Here is a 15,507-nt window from a genome sequence, read left to right as displayed (position 1 = left end):
TTCAGTATCAGGGTGATGGTAGCTTTGTAGAATGAATATTGGGAGTGTTTCTCCCTCTGCAATTTTTTGGAAGAGTTTGAGAAGGATAGGTGTTAGCTCTTCTGTAAATGTTTGACAGAATTTGCCTGTGAAGCCGTCTGGTCCTGGACTTCTGTTTGTTGGAAGATTTTTAATTATGGTTTCAATTTCATTAGTTGTGATAGGTCTGTTTATATTTTCTAATTCTTCCTGGTTCAGTCTTGGAAAATTGTACCTTTCCAAGAATTTGTCCATTTCTTCATGGTTGTCCATTTTATTGGCATATAGTTGTTTGTAGTAGTCTCTTATAATCCTTTGTATTTCTGCAGTGTCAGGTGTGATTTCTCCTTTTTCACTTCTAATTTTATTGATTTGTATCTTCTCCCTTTTTTTCTTGATGAGTCTGGCTAAGGGTTTATCAATTTCTTTTATCTTCTCAAAGAAGCAGCTTTTAATTTTATTGATATTTGCTGTTGTTTTCTTCATTTCTATTTCATTTATTTCTGCTCCAGTCTTTATGATTTCTTTCCTTCTACTGACTTTGGGTTTTCTTTGTTCTTCTTTCTTTAGTTGTTTTAAGTGTAGCGTTATATAGTTTATTTGAGATTTTTCTTGTTTCTTGAGGTGAGATTGTATTGCTATAAACTTCCCTCTTAGAACTTCTTTTGCTGCATTCCATAGGTTTTGGGTCGTCATGTTTTTGTTGTCATTTGTTTCTACGTATTTTCAAGTTTCTTCTTTGATTTCTGCCATGATCTCTTGGTTATTTAGTAGTGTACTGTTTAGCCTCCATATATTTGTGTTTTTTACAGTTTTTTTTCCTGTATTTTATTTCCAATCTCATAGCATTGTGATCAGAAAAGATGCTTGATAAGATTTCAATTTTTAAAAATTTTCCGAGGCTTGATTCATGACCCAAGATGTGATCTATCCTGGAGAATGTTCCATGTGCAATTGAGAAGAAAGTGTATTCTGCCACTTTCGGGTGGAATGTTCTATAAACATCAATTAAATCTATCTGGTCTATTGTGTCATTTAAAGCTTGTGTTTCCTTATTTATTTTCTGTTTGGATGATCTGTCCATTGGTGTAAATGGTGTGTGAAAGTCTCCTATTATTATTGTGTTACTGTCGATTTCTCCTTTCATGGTTGTTAGCATTTGCCTTATGTGTTGAGGTACTCTATGTTGGGTGCATAAACATTTATAATTGTTTTATCTTCTTCTTGGATTGATCCTTCAATTATTATGTAGTGTCCCTCGTTATCTCTTGTAAGAGTCTTTGTTTTAAAGTCTATTTTATCTGATACAAGTATTGCTACTCCAGCTTTCTTTTGATTTCCATTGGAATGGAATATCTTTTTCTATCCCTTCACTTTCAGTGTGTATGTGTCCCTAGGTCTGAAGTAGGTCTGTTGTAGACAGCTTGTATATGGGTCTTGCTTTTGTATCCATTCAGCCAGTCTGTGTCCTTTGGTTAGGACACTTAATCCATTTACATTCAAGGTTATTATTGATATGTATGTTCCTATTACCATTTTGTTAATTGTTTAGGGTTTATTTTTGTGTGTCCTTTTCTTCTTTTGTGTTTCCCAGTTAGAGAAGTTTATTTAACATTTGTTGTAAAGCTGGTTTGGTGGTACTGAATTCTCTTAGCTTTTGCTTGTCTGAAAAGCGTTTGACTTCTCCATCGAATCTGAATGAGATCCTTGCTAGGTAGAGTAATCTTGGTTGTAGGTTTTTCTCTTTCATCACTTTAAGTATGTCCCGCCACTGCCTTCTGGCCTGCATAGTTTCTGCTGAAAAATCAGCTGATAACCTTATGGGGATCCTTCATATGTTATTTTTTGTTTTTCCCTTGCTGCTTTTAATATTTTTTCTTTGAATTTAATTTTTGTTAGGTTGATTAATATGTATCTTTGTGTGTTTTCCCCAGGGCTTATCCTGTATGGGACTCTCTGTGCTTCCTTCACTTGGGTGACTATTTACTTTCTCAGGTAAGTTTTCTACTATAATCTCTTCAAATATTTTCTCAGACCCTTTCTTTTTCTCTTCTTCTTCTGGGACCCCTGTAATTTGAATGCTGGTGCATTTAGTGTCCCAGAAGTCTCTGAGATTGTCTTCAATTCTTTTCATTCTTTTTTCTTTATTCTGCTCCTTGGCAGTTATTTCCACCATTTTGTCTTCCAGCTCGCGTATTCATTCTTCTGTGTCAGTTATTCTGTTATTGATTTATTCTAGTGTAATTTTCATTTCAGTTATTGTGTTGTTCATATGTGTGTTGTTCTTTAGTTCTTTTATATCTTTGTTAAACATTTCTTGTATTTTCTCAATCTTTGCCTCCATTCTATTTCTGAGATTCTGGATCATCTTTACTATCATTACTCTGAATTCTTTTTCAGGTAGATTACCTATTTCCTTTTCATTTATTTGGTCTTGTAGGTTTACCTTGCTCCTTCATCTGTGATATATTTTTTTGCTGTCTCTTTTTTTTTTCTTTTTTTAATGAGTGGGATTGTGTTCCTGTCTTACTGGTTGCTTGTCCTGAGGTTTCTAACACTGAGCTTTGTAGGCTGTTGGGTAGAGCTGGGTCTTGGTGCTGAGATGAGGAGCTCTGTGAGACCTCACTCTGATGAATATTCCCTGGGATCTGAGGTTCTCTGTTAGTCTAGTGGTCCAGACTGGCAGCTCCCACCGCAGGAGCTTCGGCCTGACCTGGGGCTCATGAACCAAGATCCTGCAAGCCACCTGGGGGTGGCAAAAAAAACCCCAAAAAACAAAAACACATCAATAACAAAGTAAAAAATAAAATTAGACTAGGAAACTAACAGATATATTAGGAGGAATATAAAAATAAAAATATAGATGAATCAACAAACGGAAGGTACATCAGTACCACAATAGTAGAAAAGAGGAGGCGGGAAAAGAAACAAATGGCGGGGGGCGGGGGGAAGGCCTTGGCTGTGGAAGGCAGGGCCTAAGCAAGGGCGAGGTTTGGGTGGTGGGTTGGGCCAATGCTTAGGACCCACAGGGGTGGAAAAGGCCCTGGGGGCTGTGGGGGGTGGCCCTTAGGCTCCAGGAACAGAAGGGGCCCAGGCGTGCCCCCCACCCCTGGTCTCAGAGGGCAGGGGACCTCACCTGAGAGCCCATTAGGTTTCCTGGACTGGAGTGGGTGGGGAAAATGCTCCTCTCGTCTGGGAGGGCCCCTCCCGCCTGCCTCTCCTGATCTCCACGCCCTCCCTCCTATGCCCCCAAGGACCTATGTGGCCTGCAGGGGGCTTAGGAGGGCATGGGACCAGCCTGAGAGCTCAGCAGACTCCCCATGCCCGAGTGGGTGGGCAATCGCCCTCTCTGCTTCTCTCCCTCCTGATCTCCCTGGCCTCCCTCCTATGCCCCCAGGACCCACGTGGCCTGGATGGGCCTTTGTGGCGGGGGTACTGGCCTGGGAGCTCAGCAGGCTTCCTGGCCCGAGTGGGCCAGGAAATTGCTCTCCGCTCCTCTCCTGCTCTTCCCAGAGAGTCCCTCCCACCTGCCTCTCCTGATCTCCCTGGCCTCAGGGGCGCCGATCCCGTCTGGTTTCCACCTCTCCTCCCCACTATGTCCTACCAGTTCACTCTGGGGTTCCTCCCTTCTCCTTGGGTGTCATAGTTCCCCACAAGTGGCTGGAAGGAGCCCTAGTTGTGGGGAGATGCTAACTCCGTGTCTTCCCACGTGGCCATCTTGACTCCCCTGTCTTCTTAATTTTCATAGTACAGACACAACACATAGCTCAGGACATGGGTATCTCCAACCTGGACTATCATTCACACCTTTCTCTGAGCTTTGGACTTTGGAGAAAAATTGAAAGCAACCTAATTTTCACCAACAGGAGAATTAATAAGTAGCTTGGATTACATTCACATGTGATCACTATACAGTGGGCAAACTGGGTGAACTAGAGCTACACGTATTAACAAGGAAAAATCTCAGAAATATAAGGACATATGAGAAAAACACGCAAAATGATACATCCAGGATGATACCATGCCTCTAAGGGTTAAAAACTAAAAAAATCAATAATTGTTGTGGGTACACACATATGAATGGGGCTGATAAACAGCAAATTCAGGATAGAAGTTATCTCCAGGGAGAGAGTGAAGGGAATGAAATTGGGTAGATATTGATACAGGGGGCTACACCTCTACCTACAATATCGTATTACTCCTTTTCTTTTCTGTGGGAAGAGAACTTTCACCTGAGTTCAAAAGGGCACATGGATGCCTAGCTAGAGATTATGTTTTCCAGCCTCCCTTGCAGCTATTGTATAGTCATGTGACTAAATTCTTGCCAAGGTAGTATGATTAGAAGTGATGGGTGCAACTTCTTTGTCACTTCCTTAGAGGAAATTGCTTGTCTTTTCATCTTCTCCTTCCCCTCTCCCATGTGCTGGAATATGGTTGTAATACTGTTAATCCAGTCTTAACCTGGAGGACATGCACAGTACTCCGGGGCACGTGTCATGCTCTTTGGGCCAGTAGCCTCGTGTGATGCATATAATAGTAATTCATAACTTTCACTCCTATGTCTTATTTTATTGTGTGAATACAGGATGGTTTATCCATGGTCTTACTGATGGACATTAAGGTCGTTTCCTGTTTGGGGCTATTAAGAATATTCTTATACAATTCTCCTTGCCTCATAGATTAGAGTTTCCCTATGGTATTTTCTGTCTTAGTCTGTTTGGGCCACTATAACAAAAAATACAATAAACTGACTGGCTTATGAACAAACATTTATTTCTCACTGTTCTGAAGCCCAAGATCAAGCACCAGCTTATACCTGATGAGGTATCTAATGAGGACTCACCTCCCAGATGACCACTTTTTCTCCATGTCCTCACATGGCAGAAGGGATAAAGGGAGCTTTTTCAGGCTGCTTTTATAAAGGCACTAATCCCTGAGGGCTCCACCCTCATGACCTAATCATCTCCCAAAGAGCCCCCCCACCACCTTTTAATATCATCACCTTGGGGGTTAGGTTTCAACGTATGAATTTGGGGGTGGACACAAACATGCAGCCTGTAGCATAGGAATGGAATTGCTGAGTCATAGGATATGTCTATGTTCAATTTTCCTTACTACTGTCTGGATAAACTTTTTTCCAAGTGGCTGTTACACTTGAAATCATCACCACCTGTATGTTAGAGTTTCACATTGTTTTGATTGAATTTTAATTTTTAAATGTATCATCGTTTTATTTTTTAACAAAATTAGTTACAGTAAATCGCCTACATACAAACCTTCAAGTTGCAAACTTTCAAAGATGCGAATGTGCCCCTGTATGCCAGCTGTTGTACTGTATTAGTGTACTTTTCAAGGTACTATACTGTAAGATTAAAAATGTTTTCTTTATTTTTTGTGTCTGTTTTTTATGTATTATTTGTGTGAAAAGTATTATAAACCTATTACAGTTCAGTACTATATAGCCAATCGTGTTAGTTGGGTACCTAGGCCAACTTTGTTGGACTTATGAACAAATTGGACTTACGAACTCTCTCTCGGAACAGAACTCGTTCATATGTAGGGAACTTACTGTAATCATTTCTCACTGTGGCTTTATTTTGTATTTTTCTGATTGCCAGTAAGGATAGGCATCTTTTCATATGCTTAGGGCTGTTTGTGTTGCCCTTGCTGTGAAATGCCCATTTACATTTTTGCTCATTTTTCTATTGGGTTATCTTTTTCTTATCGATTCTACATCAGTGATTTGTGATTTGTGATTTGTTTTTTTAACTTCTTATCCTTTTGATGAATGCAAGTTTTTAGTTTCAATGTAATGATATATCTACCTTTTACTTTATGGTTTGCCAGTTTTATTACTGCTTAAGAAATCCTCTGTAGTCTGACTTTGTAAAGATATTCTATATTTTATTCTATAATACCTATAGTTTTTACCTTTCACATTTATTTTAAATCTATAACTGATAACTAATTTTTGGATATGACCTGGGTTAAAAAGCAAACATTCAATTTTCTGGTAGATAACCAATTGTCTCAGACCCATTCATTGAATAATCATTACTCCCCACACTGATCTCAAATTTCTGCTTCTTATTATTTGTGTGAGATTAATTTAGACCTCTCTGTTCTTTTCATTATTCTGTCTACCTAACCCAATTCACATGCCACATTGTCTTATTAGAGCTTTAATAAAAATGATGGCGGCAGGTAGGACACAAATCTCCCACTCCTCCTTGCTCTTTTTAACCAAGATTATCTTGGAGAGTCGTGTTTCTTTGCTAACATGTCTTAACTTCAGAATCAGGTTGTCATGTTGTTCCACTGTGTTTGTGTATTCCATTGTTTTTATAGATTAATCTGGGAGAAAATTTTGGCTTTATTTCTTTATTTGTTTTTAAGTTGACTTAAACATTTCTTTTATGTAAGTTTCTCATAAGCATGACTTTTAAACTTGTTTTCTACGAGTTGAAGTTCTGGTTCAAAATTAAACAGAGACAGTAAAGATCCTAGTTAAAGAATTGTTTAAAAAAAGAAGAAAAGAAGAGAGTTTTTGTTGTGGCTTGAAGGAAAAATTAATACATTTAGAAAAAAGAACACCTTAGATGGAAACAATGAAAGTGGAAGTCATAAAAGATAAAGGTAGGAAGCAAAGCTTGTACCTGAACTTGAAGAGTGAAGTGGGTAAGTGGAGGCCAGGCTGGCTACCAGCTGGCCCACGTTGGCTTAGGATGGCTCAGCTGCTTTCTGGAGTGTTCCCTGAGGGAGAGAGCAGAGGATCCTGAGGTAAATATTGAGGGTGGGAAAGAATGAGTTCATTATGTAAATAATAGTTGCAAGCCAGATGTTCAGAGCTTGGGTATACCTTCCTTGCCTGAGGCGGTTGTACAATGCATTTTGAGCCAGTTTTCGTATCCTCAGGGACTTTGCTATCAAATTCCAAAATTACTCCCTCTCCCCAGACAGCTTCCCTCACAACTGCTGAAAAAAGAAACTGTTAGGAAGATCTCATATTGAGGAAATTTTGGTAAAATGTGTTACATGCACACAGGAAGGGAGCGGGAATTAAACAATTCAGATAATTACTGTCCTGAATGCAGGACTGTATAAAAAAGAAAAGTTTCTGCTTTTCAGTGTTTATACTGAAGTACATAAAATGAAAAAATGAATGCCATGGAGCTAATTTAAAAAAACAAAACGAAGCAGGCTTTTAGATGCTCAGATCCTATAAAAATCAAAAGGACGGATATGACTTAAACTTGCTTTACTGAAGCAGATTTCCACAACCTGACATTTAAATGGAGCTGGGGGGCACTCAAATAATCCCACAGGTATGTAAAATCGGATACTATATCTGCAACCAAGTATTCTGCTCTGGGATTTGGAGTCCCAATTGGCAACCTGGGAAAACCATGTTACTTACACTTGCTCAAATAGTCTCTGATTAGTTCTTCTGACCCTCTTGTATACTAATAAATGGCCCATTACGAAACATTAAAATGGAATTCTTTCCATTAAAAATGATTTCCTTGCTAGTGAACAGGAACTAGGTTTAATGGACAATGTTGGTTAACATTAGGTTGTCCTAATGTACAGAGGACGCTTTCCAGTGTGAAAAGATGCGAGCAGGTTAGGCTTTCTGGTTCAGTCAGAGAGCTGAGAGGGGCGTGAGTCTTCCTACAGTGGTCGAAGTATTGCTTATGTTCTTAGCTTGTTTTGGGTGGGTCTATTTGACCCACCTTTTGATCTAAAGAGCTGAAAACTCTAATGTGAAATTGTATAATGAGCCTTGGAAAATTATGAGCCTAAAGAGACTTTTAGATCACTTCTTCAGGTCAATTTCCAAGTTTATTTTGTTAGTGGGATAAATAGGCTGACGTGGTGGGAACTTCTTCTGGGATTCTGGCACTCTCCTCATGCCATCCAAGGCTCCCTTGGCACCCAGTATGGTGTCACATGTAGTAGGTGTCCAAGGACTATCTGTTAGATTAATGTTGTAAAATGCTTCTGAGGGACCGATAATTCAAATTTCTGAAATGTGTATTTAACAAATCAATAAACACATGTTTATTGATTACCTAAATGTGCCCAGGACTGTGTCTGACCAGCCCTAAGGAAAATTTAAAAGAGGCATTAAATGTGCTTCTAGGAGACAATATTATAAGGGAAATATTAAATACGTCTCTGAAATTCTTGTTTTTATCCCCATCCACACCAGGAAGAAGCATCTTTGCTGCTTAGGTGGTTTTGGAGAGGAATATTGGATAAGCCGGGAGAGGCTGAATTACTTTACTTAAGAAGAGGGGAAAACCCCTGTAGGAAAACTTTCTAAACAAGGGGTAGGAGGCTGGGAAAAATGGTCAGAGAATGGAGTGAGAAAACCCAAAATGACTGAGTCTCATATGAGAGGGTTGTGGGTGGGGTAGAAAAGAAAGTTGCTCTAAGGGGTGGATCTTTGGGGTGGAAAAGAAACAATAAATTTTTCAGAAACTCGTGCTCTGTAATGTGTAAGGTAACAAATCTCCTTGTTTTGCCAACAAACCTTCAGTAAAAATATCTCTCTTCAAAGCGTTTAGAGTCAAATTTGTTGGGAGGTTTGCAAACGGGGCTTAGACTGGTCTTAAGAGCTAGAACTAGTTGCATTCACATCTCAAGAATGTTGAAAGAAACATAACACTTGGTATCTAAGTGCTTATTTATCTAGAATAAATTATAAATACAGTAGTTGTTTTTGACACGAAAGTAGGACACATGGTTTGAAAAATATAATGTACTTATTTGGTTGATTGGTAATTAAAATTCCTGAAATGTTTATCTAATCAATCAATAAACATATTATTGGGCATCTGTATGTGACCAGAATTGCATTTGATAAGCCCTAAGGAGAATTGAAAAAATGCATTAAATATGGCTCTATGAAATGATATCATAGGGATTAAAGTTTTTCAGAAAATTATAAACTATTTTGGTTTGAGGATAGCCCAGAAAACCCAGGCCATAAGGCTCACAAACTATTGGCATGCTATTCAGAATGTTGAGTAGTAGGTCACGGAAGGTTTTAATATAGCAACCAATTTTTTTTCCCTAAGTTGATATGGTGAGAAATGTACTCACTGAACTATATTTATGGAGCATCTGGTATGTGCCAGCTGCCCTGCTAGGCCCTAGGTACATACATAATGCATTACGATTGCCCTTCAGATGAGCGTGATGAAATGGGAAAGTGAGAGACATGCAAACAGATATGCTGGTAGAATGGAATAAGCATCATGATAGCTGTTACTGCAAGTTCAGACAGATGGACCCTATCTCCCTGCTGAGCTGGGCTTTGCCTAACCAGGTGAAGAGGCAAGAATACTTATGACTGGACAGGGATAGAAGGTGAGGCCAAAGGAATTGGTGAAGGATGTTGACTAAATAGGAATGTGCAGGGGATAGAAAGTAGGTGCAGGAAAGAGGAGATATTTGTTGAATGGCATGAATTCTGGTGGAACTTTGGCTTAGTTGGTACCCAGTACTGCAAGAGCTTCACAACTGCTCTTCCTGTTTTCAGCTTAAGCTGAAATTATCAAGCACATCCTTTTAAAAATAATGCACATTTATGCTCTCCTCTCAAAGGTCTCCCAATTTTTTGAGAAAATAAACTCAGACTCCTTATTTTGACATTTGAGATCTTCTATAGCTTGGCCCCAACATAAAATTTTGACTTATAAAAATAGCATTTTATATGTTTCAACCACATAACTTCACCTCTCCCTACTCCACAAATATACTCAACTTAATCAAGCTTGACTTCTTTATTGTTTCTGTATCTTTTCTAAAAATACTGCTCATTGCTAAAAGCCCTTTCCGAATGCTGCTCCTCTATGACGGTGTTCCTTGCCCTCCTTCACTCTCATCCGCAGTAGGATTTTTTCCTCATCTGAATACACATCATAATTTATTTCTCTCTATGGTGTCTTCTGTCTTATAATTATTTATGTACATATATGTTTTCAATCTCTTTGATTATAAGAGATTCAAGAAATTCTTATTGTATTCAACTTTTGGTCTTTCCTTTCACTCCTCTTACAGCAACTAGCATAATCTAAGACCATAAATAATGATTACAGAGAACAAAACTGAGTGCTTCGTGGAGTTGATTGTGAGAGACTTGAAAATCCAAGGGGAAAGTGAAGTGTAGAGACATGTTGAGTTGTGATCCCTTGGAGGACTGTTGGAAGAATCTCTCTCTCTTATTCTCTCTGTCGTGTGTGTGCATGTGTGTATGTGTGTGTGTGTGTGCGTGTGTGTGTGCGTGCGTGCGTGTGTGTGTGTGTGTGTGTGCGCACGCGCATGCGCACGTTTGAGGGTCTTCTAAGTATTTAAATCAAGATTAGGAAATCTCTGCCAAAAGCATTAGTAGCTGCGACTATGCAAAACCATTATAACCTCCTTATTTATTGTGTGATGAGATTGACAGCCTCATTTAAACATTGTGAATAATGCAAAATGCCTTTGTTGGGGATTCCAATGTACAATTTTTCCAACAGTTTCAATGAATGAATACAAAGTATTTTCAATGCCAGCTATTTCTGAGAACGAATTTGACTCTCAAGACTTTTGTCTCCTACTTCCATGATACAAATTTTACAAAGAAATACTATTTGTTTTTTAAAAAAGAAAATGATTTAGGAGTAGAGAAGAATATCTGTGGATACAGGTAGAAAGTTTGAATTCAGTACTTGTATAGTGAAAAATAAGTATGAAAAAAATAGAAAGATGAGCATGAAAGAAACACATGCATTTGAATAAATGGTGCTAATCTACATTTGCTGACATATTTCCAGCAACAGTTTCCCTCTCAAGGTGCTCTTCTCATATCTGTGGGGGGATACGCATTTCTTCAGGTGTGGAAACTGAGACGCAGAGAGACCATGTGATGTGCTCTAATTTTCTTACTTTGTTGCTCTAGATTTTGCATTCTCTCCCCTCACTATTTAAAGAAACACTCCTTATGAATGAGGAGCTCATTACTCTGAACTCTTCATGTATCTCATACTCTTGCTCTATTTTTTGCTGACTAATCTTTTAACCCCACATCCTACTCTAAAATGGTGAGTTGTCCAGATGCAGACACTCTTTTCTAATAATTAAGCAAAATTCCTTTTGTTTTGCTCCCTTCTCTTTCTCTGCTATTCCATCTAGCAGCTTTTATTTATTTATTTAAATTAATTAAACTTATTTATTTTTGGCTGTGTTGGGTCTTCGTGGCAGTACGTGGGCTTCTCATTGCAGTGGATTCTCTTGTTATGGAGCACGGGCTATAGGCACGAGGGCTTAAGTAGTGGTGACTTATGGGCTTAGCTGCTCGGCAGCATGTGGGATCTTCCTGGACCAGGGCTCGAACCCCTGTCCCCTGCATTGGCAGGCGGATTCTTAACCACTGCACCACCAGGGAAGCCCCCAGCAGCTTTTAAATATCGCCATTGTCTTCATTTAATCTAGGTTTCATATCTGTATCATTATTCCTATTTTTTTTAATAAAAAGAATGAGGCCCAGAAAATGTGTGAGACTTCCCTAAAATCCCTGGGATTCTGTTACAAGTTGAACTGTGTCCCCCCAAAGTCATATGCTGCAGTTCCCACTCCCAGGAACTCAGAATATGACCCTCTGGAAAGAGGATTATGTCAGATGTAATTAGTTAAGATGAGGGCATACTGGAGTAGGATGGGCCCTTAATCTAGCCTGATAGAAAGGAAATTTGGAGACAGCACACACATAGGGAAAATGCCATGTGGAGAAGGCAGAGATTGAGGTGATGCTTCTACAAGCCAAGGAGTTCCCAAGATTGCCAGCAAACCACCAGAATGGAGGTGAGGGCATGGCACAGAGCCTGTCACAGGAGCCAGCCCTATGGACACCTGGAGTTTGGACTTCTAGCTTCCAGAACTATGAGACAACAAATTTCTGTTGTTTAAGCCACCCAGTTGATGGCAAACCAATACAGATTCCAACCCAGACCACCCAGGTCCTGTGCCCTTTCTACTAAGTCACAGCTATCTTTTTCTGAATAGATGTCACTTGACTTGGGTCTTAAGGTCTAGGCTAAGTTACTAGGAAACACTGAATGGGAAATGATGTCTTCTGCCTGGGTGTCCTAGAAGGTTTTATTGGGAAGCTATCATTTGTAAGGGGCCTTGATCAAAGAGTTGGAATCCATCAGATACAGGCAGGTTGGTGATGGGGAGGCATTCCAGGTGGAAGGAACAACACCTTGCACTCAAAGAAAGTAGATTACAAAAAAGATTGGGGAAAATCGATAGATTAGGAAAAAGTCTTGAGCAGGCTGCAAGGCATAAAGAAGTTTTAATATTTCAGAAAAACTTGTGGGTGATGGTTATGTTTGAGAAAAAATAACTCTGACCACAAGGATAGACTTGAGAAGAGGCCATAGGAGGCTGTTGAAATGGCTATTGTACTAGATCCTGGCCCTTAGCAGCCCCGCCCATGCCGCTATCAGACTCACGAGCCTGTGCCAGAGCCCCAGTCATCTCATTTCCTAACACCACCAGTTGGCTCAGCCTCCCCTGGGGCAAGGACTTGTTTTTCTGGCTTAAGCTGCATCGCACCTACTGCAATGGGAACCAACTACACCGGGAGATTTGACTTGCAGCTGCCCAGTGGGGGACAGGTAACACAACCCAGAAGGATAGGGAGTTAACACATAGGGTTTTGTCCAGTTCAAGACATTAGACAGGGAGGAGTTGGCAGATACACTGCTTCCTCTTTTTGACAGGCTCTGAGCAGAGGTATTATTCAATCTTGCAAGTTTGCTGCAGTTTTTTTTTTTTACTTTTTTAAAAAAATTAATTAATTTATTTATTTTGGCTATGTTGCGTCTTCGTTTCTGTGCTAGGGCTTTCTCTAGTTGTGGCAAGCGGGGGCCGCTCTTCATCGCGGTGCACGGGCCTCTGACTATCGTGGTCTCTCTTGTTGCGGAGCACAGGCTCCAGACGCGCGGGCTCAGTAGTTGTGGCTCACGGGCCCAGTCGCTCCGCGGCATGCGGGATCCTCCCAGACCAGGGCTCGAACCCGTGTCCCCTGCATTAGCAGGCAGACTCTCAACCACTGCGCCACCAGGGAAGCCCTGCTGCAGGTTTTCTGTGACTTTCTGTTGTTGGTGATAGATACTGTAAACAGCTCACCTTATATTTGCTTTGTTTCATCTCTTGCTTCACTTTCTTATGACTATCCTGCCTTGTCTTCCCGAAACCAAAATGAAACACCAGCATGCATATTTTTTCCTTAATCTCTGGGATAGGCTGAGACAACTCTATGAGGAGTGATACCAGAAAGCAGACTTTTGGAATGGAATTTTGAAGTTGAATTGCCCAGTGGTCTGAAGGTAAAAGGACCCTTAGCATCCAGTGACATCACAGTGTTGACACTCCTATAGTTAATTGGAAAAAGGATGCATCTGCAAAGCAATGTATTGGGAAAGGAAGTGGCTGTTACCCCGGAGCATTGATAATTATAAGGACTGTTGTGTAGGATGGCTACCTTTGAGAGGCTTAGGGCACCTACTTGCCAAGCTAAAACCCACTGTTAAAGCCACAGGCAGCTTGAAAGGAGATTCTTACCTCATGTAGCCACATGACAGAATGTGCTGTAAATCAGGCCTAAGATCTTGTTATGAAGCAGCACTGCAAAGAAGGCAACTAAATAAACAGCCTTGTCAGGGGTCCTCGTCAAAGTTAGATGTCCGATAGGGAAAGAGTGGGCCCCTGAGATATTTGAGTAGACAAGCCTGAGAACGGTAAGCCCAACAGTTCCTCTAAACGCTGCTGGGTGGCAGAAGAAGCCCCTTCTTTCTTTTTTAGAGAACAGCCTCCGTTTGTCCAAAGACCGTTCAGTGACCTCAGGTAAAAGGTTGCCATGTGAGAGAATGCTTGCTCTTCTCAAGATGTGCGATCACCACCCCTCTAATGCTGGTAGCCCAATACCCGGATAGAGTCTCACTCAACACAGCCTCGGTGGGGAAGTAAGAGTCCTATTTCAGAAAGACAAAGACCACAAGAACTTGTTACTATTATCTAGCAGGGATTAGGATAATATAAATGACTTGAGATACGGAATAGATATCTGAATATGGAAAAAAATCTATTGACTTGGTGGGCACTCGGCAGTGACTCAGGATTCAATGTTGAATCAAGACCACCTGAGGCTGGTTCCGGGATTTTGCCAGGATGACTCCTAGAAGCTTGGACATGATAATGGGCTATAGTAAATGAAGTGGAGAGGCCAGAACTTCCTTGGCATTTTGAGGAAAGTGAGGGAAGGCTGAGGGAGGTGGGTTGTTAGAGTAGTTTTTTTAGGTAAGCTCCACCATTTGACTTTGGTCCCTGGGAAGGACTGGGCAGGGGAGTAAACATGAGGATATTCCCTTCACTAAGGTAATAAGGACTTCATTGGCGAGGACACCAAAATCTTGGAGAAACTTACTGGTGGCTGTTCTCTGCAAGCTGGGGGTTGACAGTAAAATAGGCCATGGAACTAGATTCCCTGCTATCTGTAAGGATGCTGCGATTTCAGAATGTCAGGAGCCAAGTGACAGCGCTTAACAATCAGAGATAAAATGAATTTAATTACAGAATAGGAAGTAAAGGTAGCAAATCAGTCATGACAATCAGGGTTCATTTTCCTGCAGGGATCTGTGGTAAAGGCAAATAGGTCATGGTAATCCTGAGAATGAGATATAGGAACAGCTAACAGAGGTATTGCTCAATTTATGTAGTAAAAAATAAAAGTAAGATAGAGCTGGCAAGTAGAAGTTAGTTGCTATAATGGAAGATTGAAGCCCTCATTCAGTTTCCAAATCTAAGTCATTTTATAGACACAGATCCCATTGATTGAAGTGAAGACTGCATCACCTTGAGGGAAGACCTCGCAACACCACCAAGAGTATATCCAGTAAATACTCCTCTGAACCTTCCGAAAAGATCGTGTGCCCATTTATCAGAGAACAGTGCAAGGGGAATACAAAACGTTTTCAAGGATCTTAGATATGTGATGTGATGTGAAGTTCGATTATAATCCCTTAGTTTGAGTGGGGGTTTATGGAAGGCAGGTGAAAATTGAATTGCTGGTTTCCTAGTCGGTTTTGTGGGTCCGTGAATAAAACCTGTGGTTGTTTCCCCACCCCGCTAAGGTATAGTTGGGATAGATATGCTTAGCTGTGGGAAGAACCCTCTCATTGGTTCTCTGATCTGTGGAGTAAGGTCCATTATGATTGGAAGGACCAAGTGGAAGTCCCTATCATCAGAAGCAACATTGCATCCCAGGAGGGACTGCAGAGTTTAGAGCTTTCATTCAAGAGTTGAAGGATACAGGGATAGTGGAATTATGTCCTAACCCCTGCCTGCTCAATTCACTCATCTGGCTTCTGCAATAACCATATAGATCATGACAGGATTGCCATGAACTGGGACCCCCAATAGCAGTGGCTCCACATG

At 40.5% G+C, this 15,507-nt stretch overlaps 1 protein-coding gene across 3 annotated transcripts in view; it reads left to right on the top strand.

Annotated features, from left to right (window-relative positions):
• MGST1 (microsomal glutathione S-transferase 1) overlaps positions 1–15,507 on the top strand; it is a 175,579-nt gene that overhangs the window by 26,072 nt on the left and 134,000 nt on the right. For all 3 annotated transcript variants that reach the window (XR_013830512.1, XR_013830513.1, XR_013830514.1), the window contains exon 2: positions 1,953–2,013. The gene's annotated coding sequence lies outside the window, so the exon portion shown is untranslated. The remainder of the gene's footprint in view (positions 1–1,952; positions 2,014–15,507) is intronic.

The sequence above is a fragment of the Stenella coeruleoalba genome, assembly GCF_951394435.1.
Source record: "Stenella coeruleoalba genome assembly, chromosome: 11".
NCBI classification, from domain to species: domain Eukaryota; kingdom Metazoa; phylum Chordata; class Mammalia; order Artiodactyla; family Delphinidae; genus Stenella; species Stenella coeruleoalba.
Note: the sequence above shows the minus strand (reverse complement) of the source record. Positions and strands in the feature narration are given on the sequence as shown.